This window comes from Carassius carassius, chromosome 11 (assembly GCF_963082965.1).
Source record: "Carassius carassius chromosome 11, fCarCar2.1, whole genome shotgun sequence".
Classification (NCBI taxonomy): Eukaryota; Metazoa; Chordata; class Actinopteri; order Cypriniformes; family Cyprinidae; genus Carassius; species Carassius carassius.
In genome coordinates, this window is record NC_081765.1 from 25,419,809 (window position 1) to 25,443,950 (window position 24,142).

Genomic DNA, 24,142 nt, shown 5'->3' on the forward strand with positions numbered 1-24,142 from the left:
AAGTGTGTGAGTGGCAACAATTTTTATTTGCTTTGTTAAAAAGCGTAGCGGTTACATATAAAAAAAACTGGGTTATCCCTCAACATCTCCCCTCGGCCCACCGTCTATTTTGTCTATTTTCCTCACAAAAAGCTATTGCGTAACTGAATATAGAGTACAACAGACTACTGTATATTTTTGGCATTTTCTTTTTAGAGAATAACAGATATGGTCCTAACTAATGCCCACTGTATGGTAAAAGCTGTGTAATGATTCTTTGTAAATTCTTCTATTTTTTGTTCTTCAGAAAAATATAATAGCACACAGGTTCAGAAAATCATGAAGGTAAGAAAATAATGACAAATTAAATTTTTCGGTGAAGTATGCTTTTATATATTTAAATATTACTTATACTTAAGAGTCAATGATTGAAAGGAGCATATGCTTAACACTGCACTGTGAAAAACCCAACTGGCTGAAAAAACATTTAACCAAGCATAAAAACATTTTTACTTCATATTTTCAATGGAATGTTTGTTCTTGTTTTTCCTGCACTTACAGGCACAGTTCTTCATAGACAGTTTGAGGTTCACCACTAACCACTGACACCTGAAAAGCTCCACTCAATGTCGAAATCTCAGTGAAGAGGGGCTAAAACACTTTAGGTGAACAACAGCTCTCCCAGGCAGGGTAATATTTTACATGGCAGTTAAATCAAAACAGTCAGACAGGTACATTGTCAGAGGATTTATGTAGTTTGGACAGGTCTTTTCTGCTCAGCCAAATGAAAGAATGCAAAAAAAGGAGACAGGCGGCATGAAAACATAAAGGTGGAATAATTAAAAGTGAGGTGTTTTTTTTTTTTTAATAGCGAGCAAGTAATTTGTGGAGAACCATCCAGCTACAGTATGTGGTTAATTCATCAGTGAAGAACATTAGGAATCTTTATCTGTGTTTAGCAGCTGTCATTTACAAACTCTACATATACGTCTGACAACCCAATCAACTGCAGTAGTCCATCAAAGGCATAGTTGTCATCATGGTCCTTAGGGGGTTTTATGTAATTTTGCTGGAAAAATGACAAATTAGTGAAGTTGTCAGTTTGTTAGAAGCATCTTAATTATGTGTAATTTAACTCAGAGATTCCAAAAAAAAAAAAAAAATATGAACAGCACTTTGAGAATCAATAATTCTTAGGAGGCCACATATCATGCAAAGCTTGTCATTTATGGTATTTTTTAAAGCAGAGAACAAATTAAAATTCATTTGACAAGAAATAAGATCTGTCTTTATTGGCAGCTGCTGCTACCGTAACTTGGATGGAAAGTAAATCACAATAATTTACTATAGTTCAGTTTAATTAGGAGAAAAAAAAAATCACCCACTGAATTCCTTTTTAATTGGTATACAACTTCACAACATGATTTCTTGTTACCAAAGTCCCCAAGCATGACTGGGCTTTGAACCAGGATATGAGAAGCAGCTGATAATCATAACAGGCTCTAAATAGAATAACAGAACTGACATTGGACAAGCTTGTTAGAATTATCATTAAATCTTTCCCTTTGTAAGATAAAAAAAGGCAGCAGTAGATTTTGGGGTTACTTCATTTCAGGTTTATGTTTTTTAAACTAAACTCTTGATTTTTTATTACTTCACATTTTGATGTTCCATTTATCAAGTTTTAACCAGATGATTCATTGGTGCATGTTTATTCCAATAAAAATGTCATCAAATAAAGAACATATAATTTGCTTTTCCTTTAAAATAAATTTCATTTTCTAGAAAATTGTTGTAGAGTTATAATGTTATCCAATAGTTATGCATTGTTTTAGCAAACCTGCTCTGACAGAATCCTTATATGATGAATCCTTATATGATGTAATGCCCACTTTTCATAAACCATATTGCTTATTATGGATACTAAAATAAAATTTAGTCCTATATATGTACTGTACATACACACACATACACTCACACACACACCCATACAGTGTGTGTATTGTATGTGAGGATAAAATCAGTATGCACTTGAAAATCTAACTCAAAACAAGTTCACTTTGTAAAATGAAATTTTTGATAAGTGATTAATTATTTTCTATGTATACAAGCATGGATACAGGATGTGAACAAATGACTACAGAAAGCTTGATCTAAACCAAGATATAAATTATACACTGTAAAAAAAGTCAGTAAAATATACAGCAAAACACCGTCAAATTCCAACGGTAATGGAGCGTAAAACCAAAAACTTCCTTTTACTGTATTAAATAGATTGAATAACCGTTAATTGTGAGACTGGATAAAACTTTGTTTTTTACTGTAATTAAATGTTGAAATTATAAATATTTTCTGTGAAAACAAATAAATATGCATACCTTTTACAATTAAATATTGTAATGTTGAAAATGTCTGAAAACCTTAGATTTTACGGTATTATTTGAGTAAAACTACATCTTTTGGGGTTGTGCACATTGGAATTCACAGTATAAATCTGTAAATTTCTAAGCAAACAAAAACATCCATTTTTACAGAAGCAAGATGTTAAAAAATAGGGTCCACCGTAATAATACAACCAGTAAATACCATTTAAAAAAAGCAAATATCAGCAGTAAAAGACAATAAAATTGATAGTATTTTTTATTTTAAAATTTGTTTTTTTCTACTATGATTTTGGTAAAAAAAAATACAAAACCAGTATACCGTATTGTCTTTTACAGATTCCACATTTTTTTTACGGTATATTCCTGGCAACCACAGCTGCCGGTATTTTACCGTAAATTTGACAGTTTTTTTTTAACACTGTAGATGAACAATGAGGCCAAGTGTAAAACAGAAAAACAAAATGCAGTGTTATTCGTTTATGAGTATTATCATGTAGACTGCTTTTTACTTTTAACCCTAATGTTTTATGTTGTTTATGGGGAATTGTTTTGACAGTATCTTGTTTTCAATGTAAAAAAAAGAATCAACACATTCTATTAACCTCTGACCCGCAAAATAAATTAGAACTGCTAAAAATAAAAATTAGTTTTAAATGATGTGGTTACAAGATGTGGTGGATGACATTTCATTTGTACTATTTTACAGAATAATTAGTGCTCACATTGTTTGTTCTAAATCTCTAGGTATTAAACTTCTGCACCATTTGTGGTACATGTGTGAATAAAACCCCAATTAGTACAGAGAGGTGTACCATTATTTTTCTAAATGATCAGACTTATCATATTTTCCTGGTAGAAAAAAAAAAAAATCAACCACCTAGCAACAACCCAGAACACCCTAGCAACTGCATAGCAACACATAAAAAAAAAAACATAGCAATGCCCAGTCAATCAACAGCAAGTACCATGGCGGCAAGTTCCACTTCCAAGCACCACTCACATTTTTATAAAAAGTAAAAAAAATAGATTACAGTTTGACCATAGAAATGATTCAAGAAAATATCTGAATCAACACTACTCATTGATTATTATACAGGGGACAAGCATCACAATGTAAAACCAAAGGAGTCCTTTAATTTGAGAATAGCTTAAAAAAATACTTTTCATATGAGTTCATTAAAAAAAACTTTTTTTCTGAATATTACATTAAAACCATTTTAACATTTAAAACATTAAAAACTAGAAACTTTATCAACCATATCCCTCCCTTGGCATGTGCACAGTTATTGCTTTTCAAAATAAACAGTATGCTGCACATATAGTCTTAGTATCACATAAATTTTGTCTATTAAGTGAAATTAACTTGCAGTAATATTTGAGTGAAATCATGCTTCTCTGTTTCAAATGAACAATTTCACTGTTGCACTGTGATCCATACAATTCTTTGGTTGAAGTTAGTTTTTAATTTCAGTAAAATGGAGAAGGAAATGTATTATGACTGCAGCACAAATTAAAACTCTTTGACCCCTAAAAAAAAAAAAGTCTTCAGTCACTAGAATGCAATCAGATGCATTGCATTCATTGTCTCAAAATATAAAAGATCTGCTTGTGTATGCCACACTTCAAGAACAAAAGGAAGAATTGCCCTCAGATCACATCATCTCAGTGAATATTTTAAGACTCGCCTCCCTTTTGTGCTGAAGCTCTCTTCACAGAGATAGACATGTCCTACCTGTTTGCAGTGTTTGAGGCTGACTACTTCAAAAAGCTCCTAATGAAAATAGATTTGGGGAAGATAGTCTGTATTAGAAGCCTTTGCTTTGACTAATGGGGCTTCACGACTGCCAGTGGGATTATTCATTATCATTCCAATTTCTGAAACAATGCCTCGATGAGCACCTATCATACCAAGTGTAAGCTCTACAGGTGAACAAGGTAAAAATATATTACATTTCCCCCTGTGGCTGTGAATATGGGGCTGTGACTGAATACATATAGAGGCAGTGTTAATCAGAGCCATTATGCTTCAGGTGTAACAGAGAGAGACACAAATCGTGAAGTGGACTATAAATGAGGAACATAATTCACTTATTTAAATTCCAATCTTTTTCTCTTATCTGACATTAAAAGAGATCTTAAGTGGCATTTTCATTAGGATACTAAAATAACAGGATACAGCCCATTGTCTCCTGCTGCTTCCTTCTTTTTTCATCTTTATCAAAGAGAGTGAACGCAAGCCGCTGGACGCCTTCCAAAGGAAGGATCACAGTGTACAGGAGAGGCCAGGTCTATAATTGGGTAAAGGACCGACTGGTTGCTCTAATCCCCCTCCTGAATCATTAAAGAGAAAAACACAATTGTGCAAGTAATTGGTGGCTAGTTTCGGTCTGTTTTTCCCACATTTTCTAAGAATTGTGCATGGGGTTTCCTAAAGAGTACCGTAGAATTGAACACAGTGCTGATAATCCTGCTGAATGAGTTTGGTTGCTTGTGTTCTGACAAAACATAGTGAAATGGTTATTATCAATGTATGAAGCACAACTCACAGAAGTCACTTTCAAACCGAGAAGCTTTCTGTTGGTCAACATGGCATATTCACATGATCAACCTAAAATGAAATTTGTGTTAGGGAAATCTTTCACTAATCATGTAATTCCCTATTTAAATGACTGGTTTTGTCGTCACACACATTAGTACACTTCAGTTTTAAACAGTGTAGAAATTACAACCCGATTTCCGGAAAAGTTGGGACGTTTTTTAAATTTTAATAAAATGAAAACTAAAGGAATTTCAAATCACATGAGCCAATATTTTATTCACAATAGAACATAGATAACGTAGCAAATGTTTAAACTGAGAAATTTTACACTTTTATCCACTTAATTAGCTCATTTAAAATTTAATGCCTGCTACAGGTCTCAAAAAAGTTGGCACGGGGGCAACAAATGGCTAAAAAAGCAAGCAGTTTTGAAAAGATTCAGCTGGGAGAACATCTAGTGATTAATTAAGTTAATTGATATCAGGTCTGTAACATGATTAGCTATAAAAGCTTTGTCTTAGAGAAGCAGAGTCTCTCAGAAGTAAAGATGGGCAGAGGCTCTCCAATCTGTGAAAGACTGCGTAAAAAAATTGTGGAAAACTTTAAAAACAATGTTCCTCAACGTCAAATTGCAAAGGCTTTGCAAATCTCATCATCTACAGTGCATAACATCATCAAAAGATTCAGAGAAACTGGAGAAATCTCTGTGCGTAAGGGACAAGGCCGGAGACCTTTATTGGATGCCCGTGGTCTTCGGGCTCTCAGACGACACTGCATCACTCATCGGCATGATTGTGTCAATGACATTACTAAATGGGCCCAGGAATACTTTCAGAAACCACTGTCGGTAAACACAATCCGCCGTGCCATCAGCAGATGCCAACTAAAGCTCTATCATGCAAAAAGGAAGCCATATGTGAACATGGTCCAGAAGCGCCGTCGTGTCCTGTGGGCCAAGGCTCATTTAAAATGGACTATTTCAAAGTGGAATAGTGTTTTATGGTCAGACGAGTCCAAATTTGACATTCTTGTTGGAAATCACGGACGCCGTGTCCTCCGGGCTAAAGAGGAGGGAGACCTTCCAGCATGTTATCAGCGTTCAGTTCAAAAGCCAGCATCTCTGATGGTATGGGGGTGCATAAGTGCATACGGTATGGGTAGCTTGCATGTTTTGGAAGGCTCTGTGAATGCTGAAAGGTATATAAAGGTTTTAGAGCAACATCGGGTGCTAACCTGGCCTGCCTGCAGTCCAGATCTTTCACCTATAGAGAACATTTGGCACATCATTAAACTAAAAATACATCAAAGACGACCACGAACTCTTCAGCAGCTGGAAATCTATATAAGGCAAGAATGGGACCAAATTCCAACAGCAAAACTCCAGCAACTCATAGCCTCAATGCCCAGACGTCTTCAAACTGTTTTGAAAAGAAAAGGAGATGCTACACCATGGTAAACATGCCCCGTCCCAACTATTTTGAGACCTGTAGCAGAAATCAAAATTGAAATGAGCTCATTTTGTGCATAAAATTGTAAACTTTCTCAGTTTAAACATTTGCTATGTTATCTATGTTCTATTGTGAATAAAATATTGGCTCATGTGATTTGAAAGTCTTTTAGTTTTCATTTTATTAAAATTTAAAAAACGTCCCAACTTTTCCGGAATTCGGGTTGTAATCAAAATTATGGAATGAAAAAAGTCTAACACGGCAATGACCTCCAAATACACCAAACAGTCCCTAACATAAATTGTTTAACTGGAGTGGCCCATGCAGGGCACTGATCATTTCAGAAGTATTAGGAAGAACAACTTCCTTCATAATGGGAGTCATACAGACAACTCTGGCCAACAGTTTTAACAATGGCATGTCAAGTTAACAGTTTTTGGTTTTTGAACTCTAAAAAACACACCCCACTGCCACAGACTGAAAGTCACCATGTGCAGTGTTGATGAAAATATCTGTGAGACAAATTACACTGCAAGCCACCGCTGAAAAGATCAAAGACACCAAGCGTAGCAATATTTTACAAAAAAAAAAAAACTAAACTAAATGTGTTCTGTACTGTAACTCCAAACTGCTGCTGAGCAGATAATAAGTCTAAAAGTTGGTTCACCCAAAAATGAATGTCATTCTAAATGTTTGACTGTCTATGTTCTGTGGAACTCAAAAGAAAAGAAAAAAAATCAGTAGGAGTTTATTGTCCAAAAAACATTGTATCCCACTGACTTTCATTGTATGAGCCCAAAAAAATAAACAAAAAAAAGTTAAATATCTTGCGCAAATGCAGCTTGCCACTGCATATTACCCTTAAAAGGGATAACTCTGTACTCCTACCCCTTTAAGTTGCATATTAGTACCTTAAAGTAGTGAGATGTACCCCAAAGGAACCCAATTAACCATTTGGGTCAAAAGAGGTAGACATATTGTCCCTTTAAGTTTACTGTCTCAGTGACAAGCTGTTTTTGAACATTTTTTTCTGAGAGCAGAGGAAAGTCAGTCACAGGTTTGGAACAACATGAATGTGAGTAAATGATGACAATTTTCCTTTTGGGGGAACTGTCCATTTAAAGTTGAGTATTTAAAATAAGTCATTACATTTTAATATTATGTCCTGTGAAGTTGAGATTTTTTTATTTTAAAGCAAAACTCATAATCCTTACCATTAAAGCAATACATTTCATTCAAATGTGATTTAAAATTATAGATCAACTGTACAATGTTCATATCCCATACTACATAACACGCCAAATTAATTATTTGTTGTTGTTTATAATTGCATGCTAGTAAGCCTATTCAAATCATACTGATAATTAATTAAATTAATCCAGGAGGAACATACTGTATTCAAATTAATTCAATAAAATCTCTAGACAATTTTTCTTTTGTCCTATTAATTTCCTCCTCACACTTGAGTAATTTCACACAAGTCATTTTGAGGGGGGTGCAATATGTCACACACTATGTCCACCCCTATTCCAAACAGTAAAAACATGTGGCAAGCACAAGAGATGTTTCAGCAACTGCAAAATACTTTTAGAAAAATGTGAAATGTGAATGTCATTTTCTGAGCCTGAAATCTTTTCCCTCACAGTCCAGATCCCTCTCGAGTTTAACTTCTGAATCATGACCCAGAAAGTAAGCCACCGCCGCCCCTCCAACCCTCCACCACAGCAGCAAATCATTCCAGGAAGCTTCCACTGGAGGCCTATCTCTATCCTTTCCCTCAGTCCCACACATCCACATACATCTTAGAAAACATTTCACAATGTTTGAGTGATTTTTCCACTGAACATGGTAAAAACACATGCACAAACATGCTCAGAAATATCATTGTCTCCAAAGTCTCCAAACTACTCTTGCTATTCTCTGGATTAATATGCTTCAGACAATCATGTGCTCTGCTGAATAAGAGCAGAATAATTTAATCTAAAAATCTAAAAGAAAGCCATCAACTTAATGAAGAGAGATGCACACACAGATTTTTGAGCATTGCCATAAAATTGGGTCCAGTTTGAGTTGTCCTGATTCAGATCAAGGTTGTCATATCATGTGATTAGTCCTCACAAACTCAACTGCATCAACCCACTACCTTGTAACATAGCTGGAATAGTATCGGATTTCTACCAGCTCTTGCCAATTTTGTGAGCAATATGCATCAGACGGCCAGCAAATGGACTTTGGTCAGCGCGTGGGCCTGCCGTCTGAGGTTGAGACTGGAGACGGAGAAAATCAGTTGAAAGTCATAGGGGGAGAGAGACAGTGATAGAAGGGCAGAGAAAGGTGAGCGCAATGCATTTAGATTTAGAATGGGATTAGATTTATGTTTCCATGGCTGCTCGAGTGCCAAGAAGCATTAGCTGAACTCATGAGCTGTAGAAAGCTAATCTTTTGTTATGGGGAAATAAACACACAACGTTAGCCACCGTTTTATAGCCGCTGATCCAAGGCAGATGATAAAAGATCCAGTGGGCCCAGACCACACGGCTTAATGACCCAGAGAGCAACACACAATTTATAGGCTCTCGGTCCCCATCATCACTCCCTGTTACTAATTTATGTTGAGAAAAGGAGCTGGACTCATAAGAGAAAACAATTTAAGAGAATGACGAAAAACTGCTTTAATAACGGCAGTTCTCCAACTAGGATCCCTTATACTTTTAGACTATGTAGCTTAATGTACAATAACAAGCTTGTCTTCATCGTTGTTTAGTTAGGTTGATTTATGAGACTTCATGTAGCAGTCAACGGTTGCATCCTGTCATACAAATAAATTAGTTTGAGCACTGAATTAAAATGTATGTGATTACACCATGAGAATGAAGGCCATTAAAACAATGAGTTTGATAAATTGCCGTAATCCTAAAACCTTCAACAAATCAATGTGTGCTAAGAATCCACTGGGAGGTACCTAATTCTTCCCTTTGTAATTGGGTCCAGCTACAATATTACGCCCCTAAATTCCAAAACCCACAAAGCTGGAACCAGAAAATGCAACACCACCTCTTCTTTTCCACAGAGACCAAAAACATCACAAGCATGGCTAGTTCTGTTAAGATATTCCAACTCTACACAGATGTTCTGCTTCTTTGCCTAGAGTGTTGTCAAATCAAACTTAATTGGTTTGCATTTGAGAAAACGGCTGGTCTGCAAGCAATACTTTAGTGAATTTTGTCATGACTGCCTTGTGGCCGAGCTCTCTACCGTACGGCCCCTTCTGCCTGGTGTGAATGGCCCCTCTGTGTGACCAGCCAAGGATCTGCCAGGGGGACCCTCTCTTTGTTAGGTGAATGGGCACAGCCAGACCATCTTAAGGCACACTAATGTACCATGGCTGGACCACAAAGAGCGTGTAGTAATTTGCCAAGCATAATGGCACGTCTTTAATTCGGCCAAGGGGGAACAGACCCTTAAAAGCGAGCTTACAGATGAGGAGTCCCATTCTAGTTCCTACTCTATTCATAACGTAAAAGGGCTTGTTTTCTTCCGGCTCACTGTCTTTCTGAACTGAATGTCGGCAAACAACAGTGGGTCGAAATTAAAACAACACAGTGGCTCCTGGCCTCACTAAACAGGAACAGAACACCATAAACAAACAAAAAAGAGCGTCTTTTTTTAGAAAGGCACAATGATTGAGACCAGCCACTAAAATTATGTCATTTAGCAGGATTAAATATAGTTTTGGGAGAAGGTGCAATGTAAAGTAAAAATACACATATAGTACAGGAGAAAGGAAGTGCAATAATTACAAAGTGTTTGGGGACTGAGAAGGTTGGAACCCTGACTGGCCCTTCAGAGAACCTGGTGAGTGGGAAAGTAGCCTCAGCGCTCAACATCCAGGTGTGCATTATCTTCAATCCCCAGACAAACAATGTGTTCCTCTACAAACGAAAGACAACTCCAGAAGGTGGAGGATGAATATTTAAAAACCCACACAAGTCACATTTAGCCTAAAGTTCAAAAGAAAACAAAACAAAACAAGAACTTATATTTTGCTTAAAGAAAATGAAGACTTAGGAACACTTTTAAAGTCTTTAGACATCATGGTTCGGTAGGGTCTTTTATAATGCCTTTTTGCATAAAATTTTTAAAAAAAAATAACCTACATTGGATATGAGAAACTGTAAGGGGGGCTACTTAATTCTAAACTAACATTCAAAAGCCAGTAAGATTTGTTTTTTAAAGAAGTCTCTTATGCTCACCAAGGCAGCATCAATTTGAACAAAACTACTGTAAAACATATTAAAATAACTGTTTTCTATTTTAATATACTCTAAAATGCAATTTATTTCTGTGATGGCAAAGCTCAGTTAAATGGCAAAGCAGTACTTTTTCATTTTTCTTTGATCATTTGTTTGAAATAAAAAATTATAATAATTTAATGGGTTCTTGCTAAATAAAAGTATTATTTAAAAAAAAAAATCTCATCTTACTGATTTGTTATATATTTTTTCTCGCTGTTATGGGTGAAATGTGTCTATGAAATGCCTGCCTTTTTCATGAGATTTATCCAGCTATCACAATTATGTTGGCAAAATCAAGAAAATACATCCTTGCTAATGACTGTGACTGCAGTCGTATCTTCAGTGAGCCTTCTTTGCAGAACACACCAACATACAAAATGTATTTTCAGAAGAAGTCTGAAACATGAAAAAGATCCTGGTGATTTGTCAAACGCATCAACATACAAGCTTTAATTAGCTTACAAACAGCCAATTAAATATGTCAGGCTCTCATACGTTTTCTTTTGAGGATGGAAAAAAGAGCCTCAGGCTGTGCCCCTCCACAAATGCCTGCGATGAAAGTTTCAGCCCTTTCTCTTTGCCAGAATGTTCCTTTTCAGAACACTCAATTTCTGACATAGAATAAAGGGATTTGACTTGAAAGGCTCCCTGACTTTGTCTGCGGTCAGAGAGACAGATAAATAGAGAGCGAGGAGTGCCAGGGTGACAAAAACAAAAGACAAAAAGACTAAGAAAGAGAATAGGAGGAAAACCTCACGCAGATTCTCCAGGAAGACTGGAGATCTCCATTACGACTTGAGTTCCTGTTAAAGAAAGCTAGGGCCCTATAATACACCCGGTGCAATGCGATGCAAGGCGCATTTTATATATATATATATATTTATATATATATATATATATATATATATATATATATATTTAACCTACAAAAAAAATGTAGGCATTTATACAGTATATATAAATGCCTACATGTCATAATGGATCGTCATCACATGTATCAGAATTAGGCTGATCTTGGATTCCTGGTCTGTTTGCTCGCACACGAGCAGCTCCGTTTCATCTCCGTTTCATCTCGGAGACGCGTTCTGTCTTTGCGCTTGCCAAATTCCGCTGTGTAAATAGCAAATCCGTCATGGTACGAGCGCAACTGGCTCTTAAAGGGAATGGAAGATGAGACTCTGGTTTATTGCACGTTACGCCCAAAAAACACACATTACTCATTAAAGAGTAACTAAACCCTAAACCAACTTTTTTTAGTTAATGATCTATAAGAATGGGGCTTTATTAGTGCTGTTCATTGATTCGAGTAACTTTTTTGACATTTGAGTATAAAGTGTTTTAATTCTACAATATATGGTGTAAAAACGTGTGAGTGCTGCCCTCTTCAGGTTGAACGGTGGCTACTGCAGTTGATTTTTCCTATTGGATGTTGCGGTGGCAGGTGACGTAAGCAGTTTCCAGCTCACCACGCCCCTTGGTACGAGCTACCACGCCCTCGGCAGTATAAAACCATCAAAATCACTGTAGTGAGTCAGGAGCTGGAATTGCGAGTATTGGTAACGACCAGGATAGACTAATATAGCATCTATTTAGCATAGCAATTATATAGTTATTTAGATCTTCAAGTTAGCGTAGATTTATCTGTATTTAGTACAGTGGTCAGGATGGTACGGAGGTGTGTTGCTGGTTGCTACAGCACTGCTGGACGGCATAGTTTTCCAGCAGACTTTAAAATTAAGCGCCGGTAGTTGCATGCATTTGGCCTGGAAGACCGCAAGTTCCCGCCTAGAGCTCGAGTATGCAAACTGCGTTTTACAAGGGATTGCTTCTCCAACGCAATGGAGGTGGAAATGGGCTTCTCCACACAGCTCGCGCTGAAAAGCGACGCAGTGCGGGAGGTAAGACCGCAGTTTGAGCCAGCGGCTCGAATTGATATGAACAGACACCTCGACACCCTCCACTTCAGGTAAAAGTGGGGGAGAAAAGTCCTCTACTTCAAATGATCGCTCTGTTGCAAAGCTACTTGCGTCATTACAGTCACTCTCCATTTTAGCGTCTCTGACAGCAGCTGTCAATCAATCCGTCACTGCGAGTCTCAGGATCACGCCGCACTCGCTCAGCCCCGCCCTAGGTTCGTCCCCTCTATCTCCGCTGTGATCTGCCCACTTTTCAGCATTTTTCAAATATTGTCAGTGGGTGGAGTCAGGCTCTGAGCAGGGGTATAGTTACACTTTAAGAGAATAGGGACAACCCATTTAGACCATGCACACGGGCGCGCCAACCGTTTTTCCGTCGTTAAAATAGCAAAAGTGGATTTGGACACGCCCTGAGTGCACATGCGCTTTACACTTTGCATTTAGATCGTTAAAATAGAGCCCCTAGACTTAAGTATGGAGCAGATGGTAGAAGTGGAACTTTGACTAGTCTCTTACTCAAATTCACAAAAAAAACATAAAATGCATAATAAATATCTCACGTCCCTTGTCCACCAGGATGGTTCCATGATTTGTGCCAGAGACTTTTTAAAGGGTACTCTTTTGAGGGCCTTGTTAGAAATCCTTAAAAAGTCATTTTAAAACAACTAAAGAATAGTTTTGTTAATACAACAGTTAAATGGTTTTTAATTACTCATTTTAAATGAAGTTTGGTCAAATAAATTATGTCTTGTTTTATGTTAACCTTACTGTACACTATCTTAGAAAAAGTTCCAGATTAGGATCTTCTGAGGTGCTTTTGTTCTTCATGCCTCATTCAGATAATTACATCTTGCAGAGTGTTTACAACAAAGAGAAATGTACTTACAGAGGCATCACGAGCATGTCATCTTTGAGGATACAGGACTATTGCTGAATCAGGTAGAAATCCTTCTGTAGCCTTTGGAGAGAGAGAGTCAGAGGAAGCACATAAGTGTTTTATTTAGTGAAGCAAGAGAAGGAACGTACATGTTACACTCATAAACAAACCAATTATCCTCCCAGTGGAATAGAAACTCAGGCCCTTGAGCTCTGTTGAAAAAGATATGCAAGTATGGCACATAAGCAGGAGCACCAGCCACAGCTACTACACTGAGTTCCCAAACTTTTGTATATGCTGCACCCCTATGACCTACATTATTTACTTGAAGTACGCCCTGAGATTTTAAGTAATGCATTAGCAAGCAACACAAATGACTCTTTCCAAAGAGGGTTTTTCAAACATTCTTAGTTCTTACAACCCTTTCTTTGCTGTTGCCAACAGTCCCATATACACTACAGTTAAAATTTTGGGGTTTTGGAATTTATTATTAATATTATTATTATTCTATGTTTTTGAAAGTAGTCTGTTTTGCTCACCAAGGCATTTATTTAACCAAAAATACAGTACAAACTGTAATAAAATTTCTATTTTAAATAACGTTTTAAAGGGGTGCTATTATGCTTTTTCACTTTTTCAACTTTAGTTAGTCTGTAATGTTGCTGTTTGAGTATAAAAAAGATCTGCAAAGTTACAAAGCTCAAAGTCCAATACAAAAGGAGATATTTTATTTAACAGAAATAGCTTTTCAAAAATTACAACGAATGACTCGTTTTAACTACATCATATATTTTCCGGGATTATCCTAACCCTAGGGTTGTGGGTTAGAATCTCGGGCCGGCAATAACATGACTTATATGCCCTTGAGCAAGGCATCGAACCCCTAACTGCTCCCCAGGCGCCGCAGCATAAATGGCTGCCCACTGCTCCGGGTGTGTGTTCACAGTGTGTGTGTGTGTGTGTGTTCACTGCTGTGTTTGTGTACTTTGGATGGGTTAAATGCAAAGCACGAATTCTGAGTATGGGTCACCATACTTGTCACGTCACTTTCACTTTCACTTTCAGCAAGCCAATCACAGCACACACTGGCCTAGCTAACCAATCACAGCAAATTTTGTATTTCAGAAGGAGGGCCTTCATTTGATACAGGAACTATTCGAGCTGGTCATGCCAGATTAGGGAGAGAGGTATTGCAATAATGTAAAATATGTGAAAAACATTGTGTTTTTCGAACAACCTCTTATGAGAGCCTGTTCTAGTAAACCCCCAAAACAAAATCAACACTTTAAATCCACTTTATTCCTGTGATGATAACATTGAATTTTCAGCAGTAATTACACCAGTCTTCTGTTTCACACAATCCTTCAAAAATTCTTCTAATAAGCTAATTTGGTGCTCAAGAAACATTTCTTATTTTTATCTATGTTGGAAACAGTTGTGCTGCTGAATATTTTTAGGGAATTTGATGAATACAAAGTTCAAAAAGAATAGCGTTTAATTGAAATTTAATTGAAAAAATTCTGTCACTTTTAATCCATTTAATGCACTCTTGCTGGATAAAGGAACAAATTTCTTCCTAAACTACAAAAATTCAACCATAATGACTGATAGCATATTTCCATACGTGATGTACTATAAAAATAACAAAAGTATTTCTCAGGTGACTTCATGATTGCAGATTATATACATTCATAGTGTAAAAAGTTCAAGATAAACAATATACAGTATTTTTCTTGAGTGCTACACGTTCTTAACAAACTTTGCAATTAAAAGTGCACTACAGCATCCCACAGCTTGGACAACAACCATCCCTATACTGATAAGAGCAAAGCCCAGCTGTTCAGTACTTAATTAAGATTAGGAAAAGCACAGAGAGAGGCCACCCCACTTCATAAGCCTCCACCAACTAGGCACAGGGGCTTTGTGCTCTCTTCGTCTCTTCGTCTCGTAAAGGTTAGTTCAGAATTGTGTAGAGCAAAGCAGAGAGCCAGAGTGAGGCACTGGGCTAGAGTAATTAAGGAGTAAATAATGAAGCCTTTCAACAACCCCAGCTCCTATGATCCGATTGATCGGCATGCCAAGGCCATGTTCAATAAATCAATTATCAAGCACTGAGAGTTACTGCCTTAAAAAAGGTCACTGAAACTGAGAAGTTTAGCCACAGGCCGATCAACCTCAACATCCTCAGATTACACAGGTGGTTTATCTTCCTATGAAATCTTTTTATGACACTCAATTACACGGCTTTTTCCTGTCTGGACTTTTAAAATGAAATATCTCTTCCCATTAAATTTTTTATGTCTTTATTAAAAAACATGCAGGCTTGCAGCTGGCAGGGTTGGATTATGGATCAAATGGCCAATGAGGCCAGTGCCCCAGAGTCTCTGACTGCCACAGGCCTTCAAAGCCTTGGGATATGCTGTACCATCTGGCCAAATCCAGTCAATTTCTTCCACAGAACATAGCATAAGATATTTTTAAAAATGTCTTATGTTTTTTTATATATATATATATATATATATATATATATATATATATATATATATATATATATATATATATATATATATATATATATATATTTATATACATATATATATATATATATATATATATATATATATATATATATATATATATATATATATATATATGTATGTATGTATGTATGTATGTATGTATGTGTATATATATATATATATATATATATATATATATATATATATATATATATATATATATATGTATGTATGTATGTATGTATGTGTGTATATATATATATATATATATATATATATATATATATATATATATATATATATATATATATATATATATACCTTATTTTGTGTTCTGCTGGAGAAAGTAAGTCATACAGGTTTGGAACAAGGGTGAGTAAATGACCATTTTAATTCTTTGGGAGAAATTTCCTTTTTAAATGAATATGAAAACTAACAGGATACCTGCATATTTATTTTTTTAAGTCAAATTTAAGACTTAAAAAAAAAAATAAGAATACTGCATATCAATCAGGAGATTACACTTATTTAAATGCCAGATACAGTTTATTACATTACTAAAGTAACAAAAAAAGATTTTCTGCATACTACGGGATTTATATTTTTATGCCTATGCTTTATTACTTCCAGATGCTCATTTAAAAAGATGAGAGAGCTAAATTATACACTTGACAAAAAATGATGATGTTTACTTTATAGTGTTTATAATTCATCAACAATAAATGTTAAGCATTCTTTTGGGATAAATGCATGATATTTTTTGATTGCGAACTGCTCTGAAACAGCAAACCTGTAAAATGGCCTTCTGAATGAAAGGGCCAATCGCTAATCGTTAAAGTCTGCACGTCACTGCTATAGAAACAGTCAATTCTCTGTGATGTGTGTTAAGGACTTCACATGCGCACTGGCTGCTCTAGCATGAAAAATAAGCTTTTAATAACGCTATTTGAGCAAAAGTAATAGCATTTATGACATAGTTGTTGTCAGATTTCTTTGGTGATTCCAATTAAGAAATGTAATCATAAGCTTAGTGAACAGTTTTGGAGAATTTGATGTTTCCCCATTCAAAAATATAGGAATTGGACTTGCATGCCCGAGAGGCATTTCAAAGATGGCCGCAGAGTGACATGACTTGTCTTAAAAGGACTTTGCTTGCACTATGTCATCCGCTGAAATGCCACTTTCTAGTGAACGAGCATAGGACTTTTCATTTTTGGGTGAACTATCCCTTTTAGGACCGACGGGGACACTGAATTACATGAGAATGTTAATCTGGAATAAAATACACTCCATAATGTGCATTCCTTTAAAGACTTTCCTTGAAACGCCACTAAAGAGTTCTTCAAACTCTTCACTAAAGAATTATATCAAACTGCTAGAAATCCCTCAAGATATATGAGTAATCGTGGTTAATGAAATGCGATCAGCTTTGTTCAATGGTCTCTTTGGGTAATATCAAGTTTAAGGTTACAATTCATAGCTTTACCATTTAATGCTTTTTCACAGCTGGGAATAAACCCAGGAAAATGATTCATTAAAGGATGACTAAATGAGGTTTATGCTAATCACCCATGTTGAATGCGACAAACTGCGTGTTGTGGTAGGAATACGATGTGTTGGCTCATTATTGGCTCACAACTAAGCACATTGTTGCTTGAGTGGGGGATGGCAGTGCACTGTGGGCGTACTCTCCAAACAACCAGGTGTTCACTGTGGGATAAACATTTGCTAACAGGCTCCAACAAGTTCCCCAGGGCCCGAGATTAAGGGAGTCTGGCAAGCTACAGATTTAGAATGCTGCTGCAGGTGGGAAGGCAGGCTTTGGTTTGATCTCAGAGTTTTAATTTAACTGTGAATATGGCAAAATGATTGTGTTGCTTCAGCAGTACTTTATAAAAGTTGCTCCTGGAATGTCTTGTGCAACCTACTGGTGGCCTTCCAGTTCTGAAGAAATACACGAAAAAGGAAAAACATAAGTGATTGCTGTTAAACTGGATTCGACAACAGTTTGCCTGAAAGAAATTAGCGCTAACCTAAGCCAACAGTTTCCAAATGTTTCTAAAAGGCAAACAGCAAAAAGGAAAAGGAGTATATTACATTTTTATATATGGCAAAATACCTATAATTATATAATACACTTTAAATTAAAAAAAGTTTCTTGATATAATACTGTTAATATAATCTAAAGAAATATTAAATTTATATAAAGGAAATATAAAAAATGAAGACATTTCTTTTTTGAATGAAAAAATTCAGTAGTTCCAAAAAATTGCAGTAGTTCCAACATCTATCAGCATGAACAAACTGAACCATGCTAACCGATAAAACCTCAATTAGTAAATAATACCAGGCCATATACGGCAAAAGCAGAAAGATTAGTATACTTTAAAGAATTCAGGCACGTGGTACAGGGGCCTGTACCATGAAGCCGGATTAGGTGGTTAGCCTGGTAATTTTCAGTTTACTTTGCACCAATATTGGGTTTTAGGTACCATGAAAGTGGCTTTTCTTCGTGGCCATAGTAACTTACACTACACAGTTAATCTGCTCCATGGCAGGTTATGTTCTAGGTAAGAAATCTCAAACTGAAGTTGGACCAATCAGGGGCCTGTACCATGAAGCTAGATTAGCTGTTTCAGGTTAGTTTGCACCAATTCTGGGTTTTAGGTGCCACGTAAATGGCTTGGCTTTTAGCGGCATTCATTGCCATAGTAATTTACACTCCACAGCTAATCTGCTCCAGGGCAGATTATGTTCTGGGTTAGAGATCTCAAACTGAAGTTGGAGATGAGAGAAGTGACACATGTCTGACACAAAATCACTCCAGTTTCGATTGCTCCAAATTAAAGGTCACTAATGCAAAAAAAAAATTATATAAGAAGTCTGGCTTTAATGATAATTACTGAGTCATTTTATGATTTATATAATTATTGTGATTCATATTATTATTATTATTTATCTTTTAAACACAAGCTATTTTAGTTTAACGGTTATTATAAATCGTTTATTTTAAATAAATATAAATGTATACAGATCATGTAATATAAATAAGCTGTAGTTGTCACAGTGTCTGGGTTGTGTTCCCTGGGTTTCCACTAGGTGTCCTCAGTTCCCACAGTGTTTATCATTTATCACTTCCTGTCTCCTTATTTGGTCACCTTCCTCCTTGTTTAGTTAATTGATTGTTCCCCACCTGTCTCCTGTTTCCCCATTATCCTTTTGTGTATTTATACCTGGTCTGTTTGAGTCTTAGTCACGGAGTCCTTGTTTGTGTTAAACGTTAATTCATGTTTGTCAATGCCTTGCCTTGCCTTGCCTTGCCTTGCCTTGCCTTGCCTTGCCTTGCCTTGCCTTGCCTTGCCTTGCCTTGCCTTGCCTTGCCTTGCCTTGCCTCGTTTATGTTATGTTTGGATTTACCGGTTTTGACCCTGCCTGGACTGTGTATTCTCTTTGGATTACCCCTTAATAAATGACTTGCCTGCAATTGGTTCTATCTCCGTGCCTCATTGGATCCCTGCCGTGACAGAAGGACTCCGTCACTACAAGAGCCAGCGGTATGTCGGCTTATGTCTCCTCCCCAGCCTCAGTGCGGGAGAGGAGTGGATTTGAGGGAACTCGCCTGGTGGTTTTCCGGGGAACCAGAGGAGGTCGCCGAGGAGGGAGTGGTCGAGAGGATATCCAGCACCGCTCTCAACCAGGGCCGCCCTTCGACCCGGGGCTCGTGTGGGATGGATTAGAGCCACCGTCTCACCATGGCGGACGGAGAGGAGAGAGGAAGCGCACGTCCGCCACAGTGGCGTCACTGCCCATGATGGCCGCTAGTCCAGCGCCACGAGGCAGGATGGACGCCAACACAGCACCGCAACCCAAGGCGATCACGAGTCCAGCGCCACGGTGCAAGATGGCCGCCAGCTCAGCGCCAACGCCCAAGATGGCCGCTGACTCATTCTTGGACTATTTCGCTACGCTGTCCAAGATCCTAGAGATTCCCAAGATGGTTGACGTCATGGCTGCTGAGCCAGCGCCACAGCACAAGATGGCCGCCAGGCCAGAGCCACAGCACAAGATGGCCGCCAGGCCAGAGCCACAGCACAAGATGGCCGCCAGCCCAGCGCCACAGCACAAGATGGCCGCCAGCCCAGCGCCACAGCACAAGATGGCCGCCAGCCCAGCGCCACAGCACAAGATGGCCGCCAGCCCAGCGCCACAGCACAAGATGGCCGCCAGCCCAGCGCCACAGCACAAGATGGCCGCCAGCCCAGCGCCACAGCACAAGATGGCCGCCAGCCCAGCGCCACAGCACAAGATGGCCGCCAGCCCAGCGCCACAGCACAAGATGGCCGCCAGCTTGCAACCACAGCACAAGATGGCCGACTCAACGCCTGAGTCTCCAGACAAGGTGTCACCGACTCGCCAAAATAGAGGGCGGAGGAGGAGGAGACAGGCGTCTACCGTTCCTCAAAGCCCAGAGGACGTTCCCGAGGCGGTGCCCGATGCTGTTCCGGAGGCCGAGGCGGTGCCCGATGCTGTTCCGGAGGCCGAGGCGGTGCACGATGCTGTTCCGGAGGCCGAGGCGGTGCACGATGCCGAGGCGGTGCCCGATGCTGTTCCGGAGGCCGAGGCGGTGCCCGATGCTGTTCCGGAGGCCGAGGCGGTGCCCGATGCTGTTCCGGAGGCCGAGGCGGTGCCCGATGCTGTTCCGGAGGCCGAGGCGGTGCCCGATGCCGAGGCGGTGCCCGATGCTGTTCCGGAGGCCGAGGCGGTGCCCGATGCCGAGGCGGTGCCCGATGCCGAGGCGGTGCCCGATGCCGAGGCGGTGCCCGATGCCGAGGCGGTGCCCGATGCTGTTCCGGAGGCCGAGGCGGTGCCCGATGCCGTTCCGGAGGCCGAGGCGGTGCCCGATGCCGTTCCGGAGGCCGAGGCGGTGCCCGATGCCGTTCCGGAGGCCGAGGCGGTGCCCGATGCCGTTCCGGAGGCCGAGGCGGTGCCCGATGCCGTTCCGGAGGCCGAGGCGGTGCCCGATGCCGAGGCGGTGCCCGATGCTGTTCCGGAGGCCGAGGCGGTGCCCGATGCTGTTCCGGAGGCCGATGCTGTTCCGGAGGCCGAGGCGGTGCCCGATGCTGTTCCGGAGGCCGAGGCGGTGCCCGATGCCGTTCCGGAGGCCGAGGCGGTGCCCGATGCCGTTCCGGAGGCCGAGGCGGTGCCCGATGCCGTTCCGGAGGCCGAGGCGGTGCCCGATGCCGAGGCGGTGCCCGAGGCGGTGCCCGATGCCGAGGCGGTGCCCGATGCCGAGGCGGTGCCCGATGCTGTTCCGGAGGCCGAGGCGGTGCCCGATGCTGTTCCGGAGGCCGAGGCGGTGCCCGATGCTGTTCCGGAGGCCGAGGCGGTGCCCGATGCGGTGTCCGAGGCCATTCCCGATGCGGTGTCCGATGCCGAGGCGGTGCCCGATGCTGTTCCGGAGGCCGAGGCGGTGCCCGATGCGGTGTCCGAGGCGGTGCCCGATGCGGTGTCCGAGGCGGTGCCCGATGCGGTGTCCGAGGCCGCTCCCGAGGCCGTGCCCGAGGCCGCTCCCGAGGCCGTGACCGAGGCCGCTCCCGAGGCCGTGACCGAGGCAGTGCCCGAGTCCGTTCCAGAGGTGGTGCCCGAAGCCGAGGCGTCTCAAGTCTCCACAGGAAGTCCAGAGTCGAGTCAGGTTCCAGTTGACCCTCCAGAGGCGAGTCAGGGGCCAGTGAACTCTCCAGAGTCGATTCAGGTGCCAGTGACCTCTCCAGAGTCAGGGCCAGTCACCGTTGAACTTTCAGAGTTAAGTCAAGTCACTGGGTGGTCTGCTGCTCCGCCCTGTTGGACTCCGGCATCGACCACAGGGGTGTGGTGGTCATCTGCTCCACCCTGGAGGACTCTGGTCTTGACCACAAGGGTGTGGTGGTCTTCCGTTCCGCCCTGGGGGGCGTTTGCCCTGACTACACGGTTGTGGTGGTCTTCCGCTCCGCCCTGGAGGACTCTGGCCTTGACCACAAGGGTGTGGTGGTCTTCTGCTCCGCCCTGGGGGGCTTCATGTTGTTTTTTGTTTTTCTCTCCTTTTGTTTTTGTGTTAATGTCGGTCCCTGTTCCTTTCTGTTAGTCTGGCCCTCCGTCCCTCCCCCTGAGCCTCCACCTGTCCGCCTCCCTCCTGGTCTCTGTTTTGTGTCTGTCTTGGAGCGTCTGGGAGCCGCTCCTTAGTAAGGGGGTACTGTCACAGTGTCTGGGTTGTGTTCCCTGGGTTTCCACTAGGTGTCCTCAGTTCCCACAGTGTTTATCATTTATCACTTCCTGTCTCCTTATTTGGTCACCTTCCTCCTTGTTTAGTTAATTGATTGTTCCCCACCTGTCTCCTGTTTCCCCATTATCCTTTTGTGTATTTATACCTGGTCTGTTTGAGTCTTAGTCACGGAGTCCTTGTTTGTGTTAAACGTTAATTCATGTCTGTCAATGCCTTGTCTTGCCTTGCCTTGCCTCGTTTATGTTATGTTTGGATTTACCGGTTTTGACCCTGCCTGGACTGTGTATTCTCTTTGGATTACCCCTTATTAAAGACATACTCGCTATTGGTTCTCTCTCCTGTGTTTTCCATAACACCGAACGTGACAGTAGTATCAATAGATTGCACTATTCAAAAAATAAAAAATCTGACCTTACATGTTCGAGTCTCTATCACTATATATTTTCAAATGTATAAACTAAGTTAACAAGTTTCACTTGTCACTGCACTGATAGAGCAAGATTATTTATTTTGTTTGTCCTCCTTCATTTTTCATATGACGTTTTGAATTTGTTATTCTTCAATCTCTCAACCTTTAGCAAAACCTTTAATCTTTAGTGAATCTCGCTGGGTCTCTTGTGAGAAGTAATTCAAACTTGTTTTTTGTTGCAAGGCTCGTGATTTGCTGTTCGCCAGTGATGTCACACATTCATGTGCATTTGCTCCTAAAACTCAGGATCAAAGCCTGAGTTGACAAAGAAGGTTGATGATCAGCATCATGGTCCCAACAATGCTGAATTGGAGAGGTTTGGTTTTGTCAACTCGAAACTAATCCTGCAACTCTGAATTTGTTCATCTACCATCATGGTACAGGCCCCAGGACTTTATTCATAATAAGGACTGAAAATGTTAAATCCGATTTGGGCCATTTCAAGATTCAATCTGAAGGAGAAAACACAGAACTGAGCATTTAGACCTATAATCTGAACATAGGCATTGTTTATATCAATTGCATTTAGTCAGCAGGAGGCTGAAGACCCACACAAAAGGCAACCAATGAAAGGCTGAGAAATGTGGTCCACAGCTGGGTCGGTGGCCCGGTGTGACTGCGATCGGAGGGACCGCATCTGCAGTAATTACGCCTCCCACAGTGGATCTAATAACGCCCATCCTGAATCAATGCAACAAGTCTGGAGTGCCACTATAAATAGCATCTGCCAACTTTTCAGTAGTTTGTGCTTGATATTATATATGCATATTACTCTCAGCAACATAGATATTATGTACTATGATGTATTAAACTGACTGCCCTTTCCTCAACTGCTAGTTTAAGTCTATTCTCAAAATTATGGTTTACTGTTTGTTTTATTCAAAGTAGAATTATAATGCATTATGTCTCACACAATACCGATCCTGTGATGTTCAGCTCCCATTACTTCAGTATTCAGTGCCACATGATCCTTCAGAAATCATTCTAATATGCTGATGTGGAGTGCAAAAATTATTTCTTATTATTATCAATTTTAAAAACAGCTGTGCTGCTTTTTTTTTTAATTTTTAAGAAATCATGATACAGTTTTTTTCTGGATACTTTGATGAATAGAAAGTTTAAAAATAGCATTTATTAGATGTAAAAAAAAAAACACTATATATTTCTTAACTGTTGCTTTTAATAATACTGAGGATTTTAGTCTCCAGCGTCTGTCTGTGACGCTACATCAAGCATCAGCGACATCAAAAGTCAAGATCACAGCAGAGTTTCTAAGGCACTCAATGCCTGGAGCCCTTAAATGTTCACCTCTCAATTTTTGCCAACTAACTTGCTTCATGTCATTGTTGGAGTTCTAAGCTAATGAACACACTGGAACTTTTCTATAAATGAAACTGAATTAAAGTCAATGGATGAAGTGCCAATCCTGTGAGTAATTACTGCCAGTCAGATGAATC

The 24,142-nt window shown here is 39.9% G+C and overlaps 1 protein-coding gene across 1 annotated transcript in view; it reads right to left on the reverse strand.

Annotated features, from left to right (window-relative positions):
- The window catches only part of LOC132153084 (semaphorin-5B-like), a 153,743-nt gene that overhangs the window by 109,393 nt on the left and 20,208 nt on the right, over positions 1-24,142 (reverse strand). The window contains exon 2 of the mRNA XM_059562268.1: positions 13,448-13,519. The gene's annotated coding sequence lies outside the window, so the exon portion shown is untranslated. The remainder of the gene's footprint in view (positions 1-13,447; positions 13,520-24,142) is intronic.